At 32.5% G+C, this 14,163-nt stretch overlaps 1 protein-coding gene across 1 annotated transcript in view; it reads right to left on the bottom strand.

Moving 5' to 3' along the window:
* The window catches only part of LOC306885543 (retinoic acid receptor beta-like), a gene marked incomplete at both ends in the record, with an annotated part of 167,119 nt that overhangs the window by 137,987 nt on the left and 14,969 nt on the right, over positions 1-14,163 (bottom strand). The window lies entirely within an intron of this gene.

Below are 14,163 nucleotides of genomic sequence, written 5' to 3' on the forward strand. Positions count from 1 at the left end.
ATTAAAGTTACAGTAAAAAAGAGAAAACTTTTTTTTTTTTATCTTTTAAGAGCAGCTTCCAAACACTTCATAAAAAATTACATACACAGAACAATACAGTCTCAGGATATGTGATTAATTTCATGAATTTACAATACACTATGGTGAGAAGAAAATTTAAAAACTATCAGAGAGTTGATAGAATGGTTCTGAGTGAGAGCTCCACTGCCAGCCTGCAGCTGAGTGAGGGGTGGGGTGGGGGTGGGGTGTGAGTGACTGTGTGAGTGACTGTGTGAGTTGAGGAGCTGGGTGAGAGAGAGAAAGAGAGAGAGAGGGTCTGTTTTTTAAAAATCTTTAAAAAATGCTTATAAATCATTAAATATTTTGATAACACTTTATAATAAGGTCTCATTTCTTAACATTAGGAAATGCATTAATTAACGTGAACTAACAATGAAAAATATATTTTTACAGCATGTTAATTCTTACATGATAGTATGAACTAACAAAGAACAATTTTTTTAAAGCATTTATTAATCTTTTTAATGTTAGAAAAATAGTCATGTTCAAAAGATAAACTTTAAAATGTAATAATATATTAACACATTTTGGAATTAATATTGATCAACATTAAATGGTATATAATTATTAATGATTATATATATAATGATAGCTACAGACACCAAACTCGGTACATAAATTGTTCTTATTAATCCGGACAACTTTCTAATTTACAGTCATTAGCTACGACCAACAGGAAGTCGGCTATATTTATTTTAATGTGGGTTTTGTTTTTAAACAGGCTGTAAACAAATTCATACTCCTCCAAACAGAAACACGTAAATCACACCAAACATTTTTTCTTATGATGCCAAAATACTGAAGATGCTAAATTGCGGACGGATTTAGGATATCTTGAACGATGATTTAATGGCAATTTATTAAAGTTACAGTAAAAAAGAGAAAACTTTTCTTTTAAGAGCAGCTTCCAAACACTTCATAAAAAATTACATACACAGAACAATACAGTGTAAGGATATGTGCTTAATTTCATGAATTTACAATACACTATGCGGAGGAGAAAATTTAAAAACTATCAGAGTTCTCCTGTCTCTGTGCTTCTAATGTTTGCGGTAGGTGACTGGGTGAGTGACTGACTGTGTGAGTTCAGTGAGTGTGGAGGGGGAGAGAGAGAGGGAGAGAGAGAGAGGGTCTGTTTAAACTTCTCAATAAAATCCTTAAAAAATGCTTATAAAGCATTAAAGGTTTTGATAACACTTTATAATTAAGTCTCATTTGTTAACAGTAGAGAAGGCATTAATTAACATGAACTAACAATGAAAAATATATTTTTTACAGCATGTTAATTCTTCATTGATAGTATGAACTTACAATGAACTAACAATGAACAAAATATTTTTAATATTAGAAAAATAGTCATGTTCAAAAGATAAAACTTTAAAATTTAATAATATATTAACACATTTTGGAATTGATTTTGATAAACATTAAATGGTATATATTTATTAATGATGTAAATTAACAACAGTTAAATAATGTTGTTTTTTAACATTGGTTAATTCACAAATAACACTAAATATTAACAATATATTTTTTACTTTATTAATTTGTGTTAGAAAAAATTATTCATGTTAGTTAATGGAAAAATAAATCATTAAAAAATGCTTATAAATCATTAAAAGCTTTGGTAACTATAATAATTTCTCATTTGTTAGCATTAGTAAATGCATTAACTAACATCAACTACCAATGAAAAATATATTTTCACAGAATTTAAAGTTTTATATGTTCTGTGTGTGTGTGTGTTTCACAGAGTTGATGGTTTGGATTAACCCTTTAATTGCCGTATCCCTTAAAACCAAACTGCCAGAGGGTTACTGTGATGCTTGTGCTCGCTGGGCACCGTTTTATCGATGCCACCGGGGTGGCGTATGCTGACGGCTTGGGCCCGTCATCGCTGCTTGCAGCTATATTATTATTTTGGTTTTTCAATATTTATAAAGATAGACCAGTAAGTTATATATAATACTATTTGTATGTATAGTTAATTATTTATTAAACCCATATTTTATATAGTTTTTTAAATATAATTTTATATAATATAATTTTTTTTTAATATTTTTGCAAATTTTTACTATGGAAGTACCATTGTTTTTGGTCATGTACCATGGTTAATTAAAATACAAAAATAATTTTTAAATACAATGATTTATTATTAATAATATTAATAATAATAATAATAATAATGATAACAACAATGACAACAACAACAATCACATTTTTTAAAGATTAATAAATAATTAATAACAGATATTAATAAATGAATAACGATTATTATTATTATTATTAACACTAATTTATTATGAATATTAATTCTTAAACCTGTGAGTCAGTTTTGCTGGAGGGCGTATCAGGTGTTTTTTCTTAAAATTAAAAAATATGTTTTTAGAGGAGATTATTTATTAATAAGCATCAATGAAGAATCAAAAGCTCTGCAGATTCTCCACATTCAGCCGTTTGTGTTCGTTTGTTAAATGTTTTCACTTCCTTCAGCTGTTAGTTCTTCATCTGCTTCCACACTAAATCTTTCCTTGTTATTTTTTTTTTTTTTATTTTTTTTTTTATTTTTTATTTCAATCATCCGGGCACTTTTGGGGGCCTTAACGTGCCCGAAAACTCTCGAAAATTGGCACGCACATTGGAACCTGCGGCCATTAGGACGCCGCTGAGGCTGGGACCCGGGCGTGGCACAGGGGCTCTACGGCGCCCCCTGGAAAATTGTCAGAAAACTTGATGTATAGCTCACACATACTTGCACGTATTCATATGAAACTCGGTACACATATAGAACTCATTGAGCTGAACAACTTCCGCGCAGCATGTCATAGGCTCCGCCCAACAGGAAGTCGGCTATTCAGGGCTGTTTAAAAAGCGCATGCTCTGGAATTTGATATACTCCTCTGAGGATTTCCATACGATTGCCACCAAACTCGGTGAACATGATCTCAAGACATTGGGGACGCTAAATTGCGAAGATATTTTTGATATGTCGAACGGTTTGCCCGTGGCGAGGCGATGAAGTTATGGCGAAAAATGAGACCCAGGAAATGCCTAATAACGTCCACATACATTGTATGATGTAGATCAAACTTCAGTGATTTGTTCGTTGTATGATGCCGATCGGATAGATGTGACTATTATGACTGAAAGTTATAGCGCCACCAACTGGCTGCAGGAAGTGTGTCGTTTTCAAAATGCTTTGAATTCAGCATCTTCTTTTTACTCGATTTGCTTCAAACTTCACCAGAATAATGTCAAAACACGGCCGATGTAAAACTGTGAAGGCAATATTGATATCTAAAAGTATGTTGCCATGGCAACGTGTCAAAGTTGAAAATTCGTTTCTGGTGATTTTGAGGCAGATAACATGTTTAGAATGTCATGAAACTCAACACACATATGAGTATTAATGATAGTTAGACACTGGAAAAAGCTCATAAACGGGCGTGGAAGAGGCACTCTATAGCGCCACCTTTTGTCAAAAATGGGGGGGTTAGTTTTAGCTACAGACACCAAACTCGGTACATAAATTGTTCTAATTAATCCGGACAACTTTCTAATTTACAGTCATTAGCTACGACCAACAGGAAGTCGGCTATATTTATTTTAATGTGGGTTTTTTTTAAAAACGGGCTGTAAACAAATTAATACTCCTCCAAGCAGAAACACGGAAATCACACCAAACATTTTTTATCATGATGCCAAAATACTGAAGATGCTAAATTGCGGACGTATTTAGGATATCTTGAACGATGATTTAATGGCAATTTATTAAAGTTACAGTAAAAAAGATAATTTTTTTTTTTTTTTATCTTTTAAGAGAAGCTTCCAAACACTTCATAAAAAATTACATACACAGAACAATATAGTCTGAGGATATGTGATTAATTTCATGAATTTACAATACACTATGCTTAGGAGAAAATTTAAAAACTATCAGAAAGCTGTTAGACTGCTGAGTGAGAGATCCCTGTCACTGCAGCTGAGTGAGGGGTGGGGGTGGGGGTGGGGTGGGGTGTGAGTGACTGTGTGGATTGAGGAGCTGGGTGAGAGAGAGAAAGAGAGAGAGAGGGTCTGTTTTTTAAAATCTTTTAAAAATGCTTATAAATCATTAAATAAGGTCTCAATTCTTAACATTAGGAAATGCATTAATTAACGTGAACTAACAATGAAAAATATATTTTTACAGCATGTTAATTCTTCCATGATAGTATGAACTAACAAAGAACAATTTTTTTAAAGCATTTATTAATCTTTTTAATGTTAGAAAAATAGTCATGTTCAAAAGATAAACTTTAAAATGTAATAATATATTAACACATTTTGGAATTAATATTGATCAACATTAAATGGTATATAATTATTAATGTTTATATATATATAATGATAGCTACAGACACCAAACTCGGTACATAAATTGTTCTTATTAATCCGGACAACTTTCTAATTTACAGTCATTAGCTACGACCAACAGGAAGTCGGCTATATTTATTTTAATGTGGGTTTTGTTTTTAAACAGGCTGTAAACAAATTCATACTCCTCCAAACAGAAACACGTAAATCACACCAAACATTTTTTCTTATGATGCCAAAATACTGAAGATGCTAAATTGCGGACGGATTTAGGATATCTTGAACGATGATTTAATGGCAATTTATTAAAATTACAGTAAAAAAGAGAAAACTTTTCATTTTTTTTTTCTTTTAAGAGCAGCTTCCAAACACTTTATAAAAAATTACATACACAGAACAATACAGTCTGAGGATATGTGATTAATTTCATGAATTTACAATACACTATGCGGAGGAGAAAATTTAAAAACTATCAGAGTTCTCCTGTCTCTGTGCTTCTAATGTTTGCGGTAGGTGACTGGGTGGGTGACTGACTGTGTGAGTTCAGTGAGTGTGGAGGGGGAGAGAGAGAGAGAGAGGGTCTGTTTAAACATCTCAATAAAATCCTTAAAAAATGCTTATAAAGCATTAAAGGTTTTGATAACACTTTATAATTAAGTCTCATTTGTTAACAGTAGTGAATGCATTAATTAACATGAACTAACAATGAAAAATATATTTTTTACAGCATGTTAATTCTTCATTGATAGTATGAACTTACAATGAACTAACAATGAACAAAATATTTTTTATATTAGAAAAATAGTCATGTTCAAAAGATAAAACTTTAAAATGTAATAATATATTAACACATTTTGGAATTGATTTTGATCAACATTAAATGGTATATATTTATTAATGATGTAAATTAACAACAGTTAAATAATGTTGTTTTTTAACATTGGTTAATTCACAAATAACATTAAATATTAACAATATATTTTTTACTTTATTAATTTGTGTTAGAAAAAATTATTCATGTTAGTTAATGGAAAAATAAATCATTAAAAAATGCTTATAAATCATTAAAAGCTTTGGTAACTATAATAATTTCTCATTTGTTAGCATTAGTAAATGCATTAACTAGCATCAACTACCAATGAAAAATATATTTTCACAGAATTTAAAGTTTTATATGTTCTGTGTGTGTGTGTTTCACAGAGTTGATGGTTTGGATTAACCCTTTAATTGCCGTATCCCTTAAAACCAAACTGCCAGAGGGTTACTGTGATGCTTGTGCTCGCTGGGCACCGTTTTATCGATGCCACCGGGGTGGCGTATGCTGACGGCTTGGGCCCGTCATCGCTGCTCGCAGCTATATTTATTATTTTTTTTTTTTTTATTTTTTATTTCAATCATCCGGGCACTTTTGGGGGCCTTAACGTGCCCGAAAACTCTCGAAAATTGGCACGCACGTTGGAACCTGCGGCCATTAGGACGCCGCTGAGGCTGGGACCCGGGCGTGGCACAGGGGCTCTACGGCGCCCCCTGGAAAATTGTCAGAAAGCTTGATGTATAGCTCACACATACTTGCACGTATTCATATGAAACTCGGTACACATATAGAACTCATTGAGCCGAACAACTTCCGCGCAGCATGTCATAGGCTCCGCCCAACAGGAAGTCGGCTATTCAGGGCTGTTTAAAAAGCGCATGCTCTGGAATTTGATATACTCCTCTGAGGATTTCCATACGATTGCCACCAAACTAGGTGAACATGATCTCAAGACATTGGGGACGCTAAATTGCGAAGATATTTTTGATATGTCGAACGGTTTGCCCGTGGCGAGGCGATGAAGTTATGGCGAAAAATGAGACCCAGGAAATGCCTAATAACGTCCACATACATTGTATGATGTATATCAAACTTCAGTGATTTGTTCGTTGTATGATGCCGATCGGATAGATGTGACTATTATGACTGAAAGTTATAGCGCCACCAACTGGCTGCAGGAAGTGTGTCGTTTTCAAAATGCTTTGAATTCAGCATCTTCTTTTACCTCGATTTGCTTCAAACTTCACCAGAATAATGTCAAAACACGGCCGATGTAAAACTGTGAAGGGAATATTGATATCTAAAATTATGTTGCCATGGCAACGTGTCAAAGTTGAAAATTCGTTTCTGGTGATTTTGAGGCAGATAACATGTTTAGAATGTCATGAAACTCAACACACATATCAGTATTAATGATAGTTAGACACTGGAAAAAGCTCATAAACGGGCGTGGAAGAGACACTCTATAGCGCCACCTTTTGTCAAAAATGAGGGGGTTAGTTTTAGCTACAGACACCAAACTCGGTACATAAATTGTTCTTATTAATCCGGACAATTTTCTAATTTACAGTCATTAGCTACGACCAACAGGAAGTCGGCTATATTTATTTTAATGTGGGTTTTTTTTAAAAACGGGCTGTAAACAAATTAATACTCCTCCAAGCAGAAACACGGAAATCACACCAAACATTTTTTATCATGATGCCAAAATACTGAAGATGCTAAATTGCGGACGGATTTAGGATATCTTGAACGATGATTTAATGGCAATTTATTAAAGTTACAGTAAAAAAGATAATTTTTTTTTTTTTTTATCTTTTAAGAGCAGCTTCCAAACACTTCATAAAAAATTACATACACAGAACAATACAGTCTGAGGATATGTGATTAATTTCATGAATTTACAATACACTATGCTTAGGAGAAAATTTAAAAACTATCAGAGAGCTCTTAGACTGCTTCTGAGTGAGAGATCCCTGTCAGCCTGCAGCTGAGTGAGGGGTGGGGTGGGGTGGGCTGTGAGTGACTGTGTGAGTGACTGTGTGGATTGAGGAGCTGGGTGAGAGAGAGAAAGAGAGAGAGGGTCTGTTTTTTAAAATCTTTAAAAAATGCTTATAAATCATTAAATAAGGTCTCAATTCTTAACATTAGGAAATGCATTAATTAACGTGAACTAACAATGAAAAATATATTTTTACATCATGTTAATTCTTCCATGATAGTATGAACTAACAAAGAACAATTTTTTTAAAGCATTTATTAATCTTTTTAATGTTAGAAAAATAGTCATGTTCAAAAGATAAACTTTCAAATGTAATAATATATTAACACATTTTGGAATTAATATTGATCAACATTAAATGGTATATAATTATTAATGTTTATATATATATAATGATAGCTACAGACACCAAACTCGGTACATAAATTGTTCTTATTAATCCGGACAACTTTCTAATTTACAGTCATTAGCTACGACCAACAGGAAGTCGGCTATATTTATTTTAATGTGGGTTTTTTTTTTAAACGGGCTGTAAACAAATTCATACTCCTCCAAACAGAAACACGGAAATCACACCAAACATTTTTTCTCATGATGCCAAAATACTGATGATGCTAAATTGCGGACGGATTTAGGATATCTTGAACGATGATTTAATGGAAATTTATTAAAGTTACAGTAAACAAGAAAAAACATTTTTTTTTTATCTTTTAAGAGCAGCTTCCAAACACTTCATAAAAAATTACATACACAGAACAATACAGTCTGAGGTTATGGGATTAATTTCATGAATTTACAATACACTATGCGGAGGAGAAAATTTAAAAACTATTAGAGCTGCTTTTGAGTGAGAGCTCCCTGCCAGCCTGCCTCTGAGTGAGAGCTCCCTGTCACTGCTGCTGAGTGAGGGGTGGGGGTGGGCTGTGAGTGACTGTGTGAGTGACTGTGTGGATTGAGTGTGGATTGAGGCAGTGGGTGAGAGAGAGAAAGAGAGAGAGGGTCTGTTTTTTAAAATCTTAAAAAAATGCTTATAAATCATTAAAGATTTTGATAACACTTTATAATAAGGTCTCATTTCTTAACATTAGGAAATGCATTAATTAACGTGAACTAACAATGAAAAATATATTTTTACAGCATGTTAATTCTTCCATGATAGTATGAAATAACAAAGAGCAATTTTTTTTAAAGCATTTATTAATCTTTTTAATGTTAGAAAAATAGTCATGTTCAAAAGATAAACTTTAAAATTTAATAATATATTAACACATTTTGGAATTAATATTGATCAACATTAAATGGTATATAATTATTAATTTGTATATATATATATATATATATATGATAGCTACAGACACCAAACTCGGTATATAAATTGTTCTTATTAATCCGGACAACTTTCTAATTTACAGTCATTAGCTACGACCAACAGGAAGTCGGCTATATTTATTTTAATGTGTGTTTTTTTTTTTTAAACGGGCTGTAAACAAATTCATACTCCTCCAATCAGAAACACGGAAATCACACCAAACATTTTTTGTCATGATGCCAAAATACTGATGATGCTAAATTGCGGACGGATTTAGGATATCTTGAACGATGATTTAATGGCAATTTATTAAAGTTACAGTAAAAAAGAACACTTTTTTTTTTTATCTTTTAAGAGCAGCTTCCAAACACTTCATAAAAAATTACATACACAGAACAAGACAGTCTGAGGATATGTGATTATTTCATGAATTTACAATACACTATGGCGAAAAGAAAATTTTCAAACTTATCAGAGTTCTCCTGTCTCTGTGCTTCTAATGTGTGCGGTGGGTGACTGGGTGGGTGACTGACTGTGTGAGTTTAGTGAGTGTGGAGGGGGAGGGGGAGAGAAAGAGAGAGAGAGAGAGGGTCTGTTTAAACTTCTCAATAAAATCCTTAAAAAATGCTTATAAAGCATTAAAGGTTTTGATAACACTTTATAATAAGGTCTCATTTCTTAACATTAGGAAATGCATTAATTAACGTGAACTAACAATGAAAAATATATTTTTACAGCATGTTAATTCTTCCAGGATAGTATGAACTAACAAAGAACAATTTTTTTTTAAAGCATTTATTAATCTTTTTAATGTTAGAAAAATAGTCATGTTCAAAAGATAAACTTTAAAATTTAATAATATATTAACACATTTTGGAATTAATATTGAACAACATTAAATGGTATATAATTATTAATGTTTATATATATATATATATATAATGATAGCTACAGACACCAAACTCGGTACATAAATTGTTCTTATTAATCCGGACAACTTTCTAATTTACAGTCATTAGCTACGACCAACAGGAAGTCGGCTATATTTATTTTAATGTGGGTTTTTTTTAAACAGGCTGTAAACAAATTCATACTCCTTCAAGCAGAAACACAGAAATCACACCAAACATTTTTTCTCATGATGCCAAAATACTGAAGATGCTAAATTGTGGACGGATTTAGGATATCTTGAACGATGATTTAATGGCAATTTATTAAAGTTACAGAAAAAAGAGAACTTTTTTTTTTTTATCTTTTAAGAGCAGCTTCCAAACACTTCATAAAAAATTACATACACAGAACAATACAGTCTGAGGATATGTGATTTAATTTCATGAATTTACAATACACTATGGAGAGGAGAAAATTTAAAACTTATCAGAGTTCTCCTGTCACTGCTTCTAATGTGTGCGGTGGGTGATTGACTGTGTGAGTTCAGTGAGTGTGGAGGGGGAGAGAGAGAGAGAGAGAGGGTCTGTTTAAACTTCTCAATAAAATCCTTAAAAAATGCTTATAAAGCATTAAAGGTTTTGATAACACTTTATAATTAAGTCTCATTTGTTAACAGTAGGGAATGCATTAATTAACATGAACTAACAATGAAAAATATATATTTTACAGCATGTTAATTCTTCATTGATAGTATGAACTTACAACGAACTAACAATGAACAAAATATTTTTAATATTAGAAAAATAGTCATGTTCAAAAGATAAAACTTTAAAATGTAATAATATATTAACACATTTTGGAATTGATTTTGATCAACATTAAATGGTATATATTTATTAATGATGTAAATTAACAACAGTTAAATAATGTTGTTTTTTAACATTGGTTAATTCACAAATAACATTAAATATTAACAATATATTTTTTACTTTATTCATTTGTGTTAGAAAAAAATATTCATGTTAGTTAATGGAAAAATAAATCATTAAAACCTTTGGTAACTATAATAATTTCTCATTTGTTAGCATTAGTAAATGCATTAACTAACATCAACTACCAATGAAAAATATATTTTCACAGAATTTAAAGTTTTATATGTTGTTCTGTGTGTGTGTGTGTTTCACAGAGTTGATGGTTTGGATTAACCCTTTAATTGCCGTATCCCTTAAAACCAAACTGCCAGAGGGTTACTGTAATGCTTGTGCTCGCTGGGCACCGTTTTATCGATGCCACCGGGGTGGCGTATGCTGACGGCTTGGGCCCGTCATCGCTGCTCGCAGCTATATTTACTGATTGATTTCAGCTGGTGTCTTGGCTTTCCATGCCTTTTTGCACCTCCCTTTCTTCTTGTGTTCAATACTAATGTGTCATTCCATTTTATTACACATAACTTAATTTCATAGCTTATTTGTTTTGTTTTCTTTGTATGAATAGATTGCTTTGGTTGTTACCGACATCTGGTGAACATTTCAAGTCAACAGCACCTTTAGAAATATATTTACTGAGAAATATGGTGACGTTTTCAAAACGTATTTTACCCGCTGTATATATATATATATATATATATATATATATATATATATATACCAGGACTTGGGCAAAACAGGGATGGGTTGGGTAACATCTCTTATTTGTGAGTTTGTGTGTATGTGTTTTGCTTCAAATATTCCCCTTGACCTCAGCGTTGCTCTTCTTCACCATCATCATTCACAGAGTTTCAGACTGTGTTCCTCTGAAACTCAGCCATTTATCAGTTTGTACAGGCCCTCATGTTACAGCAGCTCTCTAAATAGCATTAAGATGTTTTTGTGAGGAGCTTCTCTTATCACCAACCTATTTTCCGTGCTGTCTTTTTAGAGACATACCGAATCCAGGAAAACAGACTTCAGAGACACTCTAACCAAATAAAAGCCTTTTATATCTCACAGAAACATGCACACAGCATACAAGTGCCCTTAGAGAGATGCTTGCGTCAGCATTGTAGAAATTAAATGCATTATGTTTTCTCCATATTCCGCCTGCCTTATCTGCTCTGCTGCATATATATTTTTAAATACCATCTATGGTCAAACAGTTGAATCCACGGTTACACTTTATTTCAATAGTCCACTTTAGACACTCTACTAACTATAAGTAACTTTGTAACTACATGTCAACTACATGTCAACTAATTCTCATTAATTTGCAACTGCATGTCTACTAACTCTCAGTAGGGTAGGTTCAAGGTTAGCAGAGTAAGTTGACATATACTTGCAAAGTTTCTAATAGTCAGTATGTTGTATGTTGTGGACCCATCAAAATAAAGTGTTAGAAGATATTAAGCAGACAGTCTACTAATACTCTAATGACTGCTAGTTGACATGTAGTTGCAAAGTTACTTACTGCTAGTAGAATGTCTAAAGTGGACTATTGAAATAAACTGAATCCACAATCCAAAAATGTTTTTCACATGTACAATTAATCAACCTTGCAGCATGCACACTTGCAAACTAGCACCAACACTGAGCAAAACATTGTCAAACAATAAAGAATATTGGCCTTGGGTGACATTTGCTATTTAATTACTATGTTATTAGCCTGCCATAAAACTAGAGGAGCAGAAGATGACCCTTTGCTGCCAGTTCTAGTAATTGTAGATATAATTCTACAAAAAAAAACAAAAAACAAACAAACAAACAAAAAACTACATTTTATGCATGCATGCATGTATGCATATATGTATGTACAGTATGTATGTATGTATGAATAAACAAACAAATAAATGAATAAATAAACATTACAACTCTGAATAATAATCAACTGCGTCCTGTTGAATAACTTTGTGGGACACTACACTTCACAAATTCAGTGCTAAGCACTATTGAATATTTTTAAGTGATACTGACTTTTGCATTGCTTTTTTCTAAACTACAAAGTGCAGAAATTATGCCAACTCTGCAAACATAGATGGTAAAGTTACAGCTTTAGGTGTGCTCACTAAAACCAATGTCAGATTCATTATCCATCATATGAAATCAAAATGGACAAGTCATATTTACATTTACATTTATGCATTTGGTAGATGCTTATAATGCAAGGCACGCATTTGGTCAGTCCTTGCTTTCTCTGGGAGCTGAACCCATAACCTTGCCATTGCAAGAATCATGCTCTACATTTTGAGTGTTTTGCATCATTTATTATAAATGATTTATCCATGCACATCATTTATTTGTTAATTTATTTTTAATATTTGTACCCTCATAATTGTAAAAAAAAAAAAATCTAACATTTGCATGAGCTCTCCAAGTGTGTCATGGAGCAAAGCTCTTCTCAGTTTACACTGCAGCCCAGGCCCTTTCCATTAAGAACTACTGTGAAAACTGTCTCATCTTTAAGTAGTAATAAATTAGTTCTGTGACAGCCAGACAAACTGCTACAGCACAAGAATAAGAACAGCATTGCTGAAAGAGCCTAGCCTTCAATCAAAGTCCATTCACAGAATAGCTGGGCTTTGTATGGACGCATGTTGTGCCTATTAATGAATGGACAAAGACGGCAGTTTTCTTGATTTATTTGTGGCTACCATGGAGAGAGTGAGGCGGCGATGGGCAGGAATGCTATGCAGAGATGGGCTGGTGACAAATTATAAGCCAGTGCCGTCAGTGACACGAACATGAAAACAAGTTACTCAAACACAGATTTATTAAAGCCATGAATATAAAAATTTAATATAGAATCTACAATCAAGAAATGGTGCTTTGATAGCAAAGCCATTGCTTTAACAATTTCAACAAATAACAAATTTAAATGCAAATACAGTATTTTCTTATGGATTCTATTCAGCCAAACAGAAAAACTGCTTTTTCAGACTTTGGTGCTGGTTTAACAAAAGTTTGCCAGGCGGTCAGAGCTGTCTGTGGAGTTTGTGGAGTGAGACTGAATCCCTCATTAGTGGGAGCAGATGTGATCCAGATGTTGTACAGAAAAGGCCAGGGAGAGTTTGAGATATCTCAAGGGTTTAGAACTTTCTGTCAAAATAAACCTGAAATTAAATATATGGATTTTTTTGATCATCGTAGATGATTTTTATTGTTTTTTTTTTTTTTGCAAACTGAGTGCAAAGTTGCAACTGTAAACAGCCTTACACTGAAAAAAAGAAAGGATTCATTTAATTTACTAATTCTTTTGAGGTAAGTGGTTGCAATCCATTTATTTTAGCTACATTTAAATAAATACATTTAGTTGACTAACTTTCAACATTTTGTTTAAATGTAGCTAAAATAAATAGTTTGCAACCACTCACCTTAAAAAAATATTTTTTTATAATTTTTTTTTCAGTGTATAATAAAGTTGCGCTCCATTCAGACTCCGTAGGGTGTTTCACAATCTTAAAGGATTAGTTCACTTTCAAATTAAAATTTGCTGATAATTTACTCACCCCCATGTCATCCAAGATGTTTATGTATTTCTTTCTTCAGTCGAAAAGAAATTAAGGTTTTCTATGAAAACATTTTCTCCATATAGTGAACTTCAATGGACTCCAAATGGTTGACGATAAAAATTAGTTTCAGTGCAGCTTCAAAGGGCTATAAATTTGACCAGACGATGAATAAGGGTCTTATCTAGCGAAACGACCGATCATTTTAAATAAAAATAAAAATGTATATGCTATATAAACACAAATGCTTGCCTGTT

The sequence above is a fragment of the Barbus barbus genome, assembly GCF_936440315.1.
Source record: "Barbus barbus genome assembly, chromosome: 19".
Classification (NCBI taxonomy): Eukaryota; Metazoa; Chordata; class Actinopteri; order Cypriniformes; family Cyprinidae; genus Barbus; species Barbus barbus.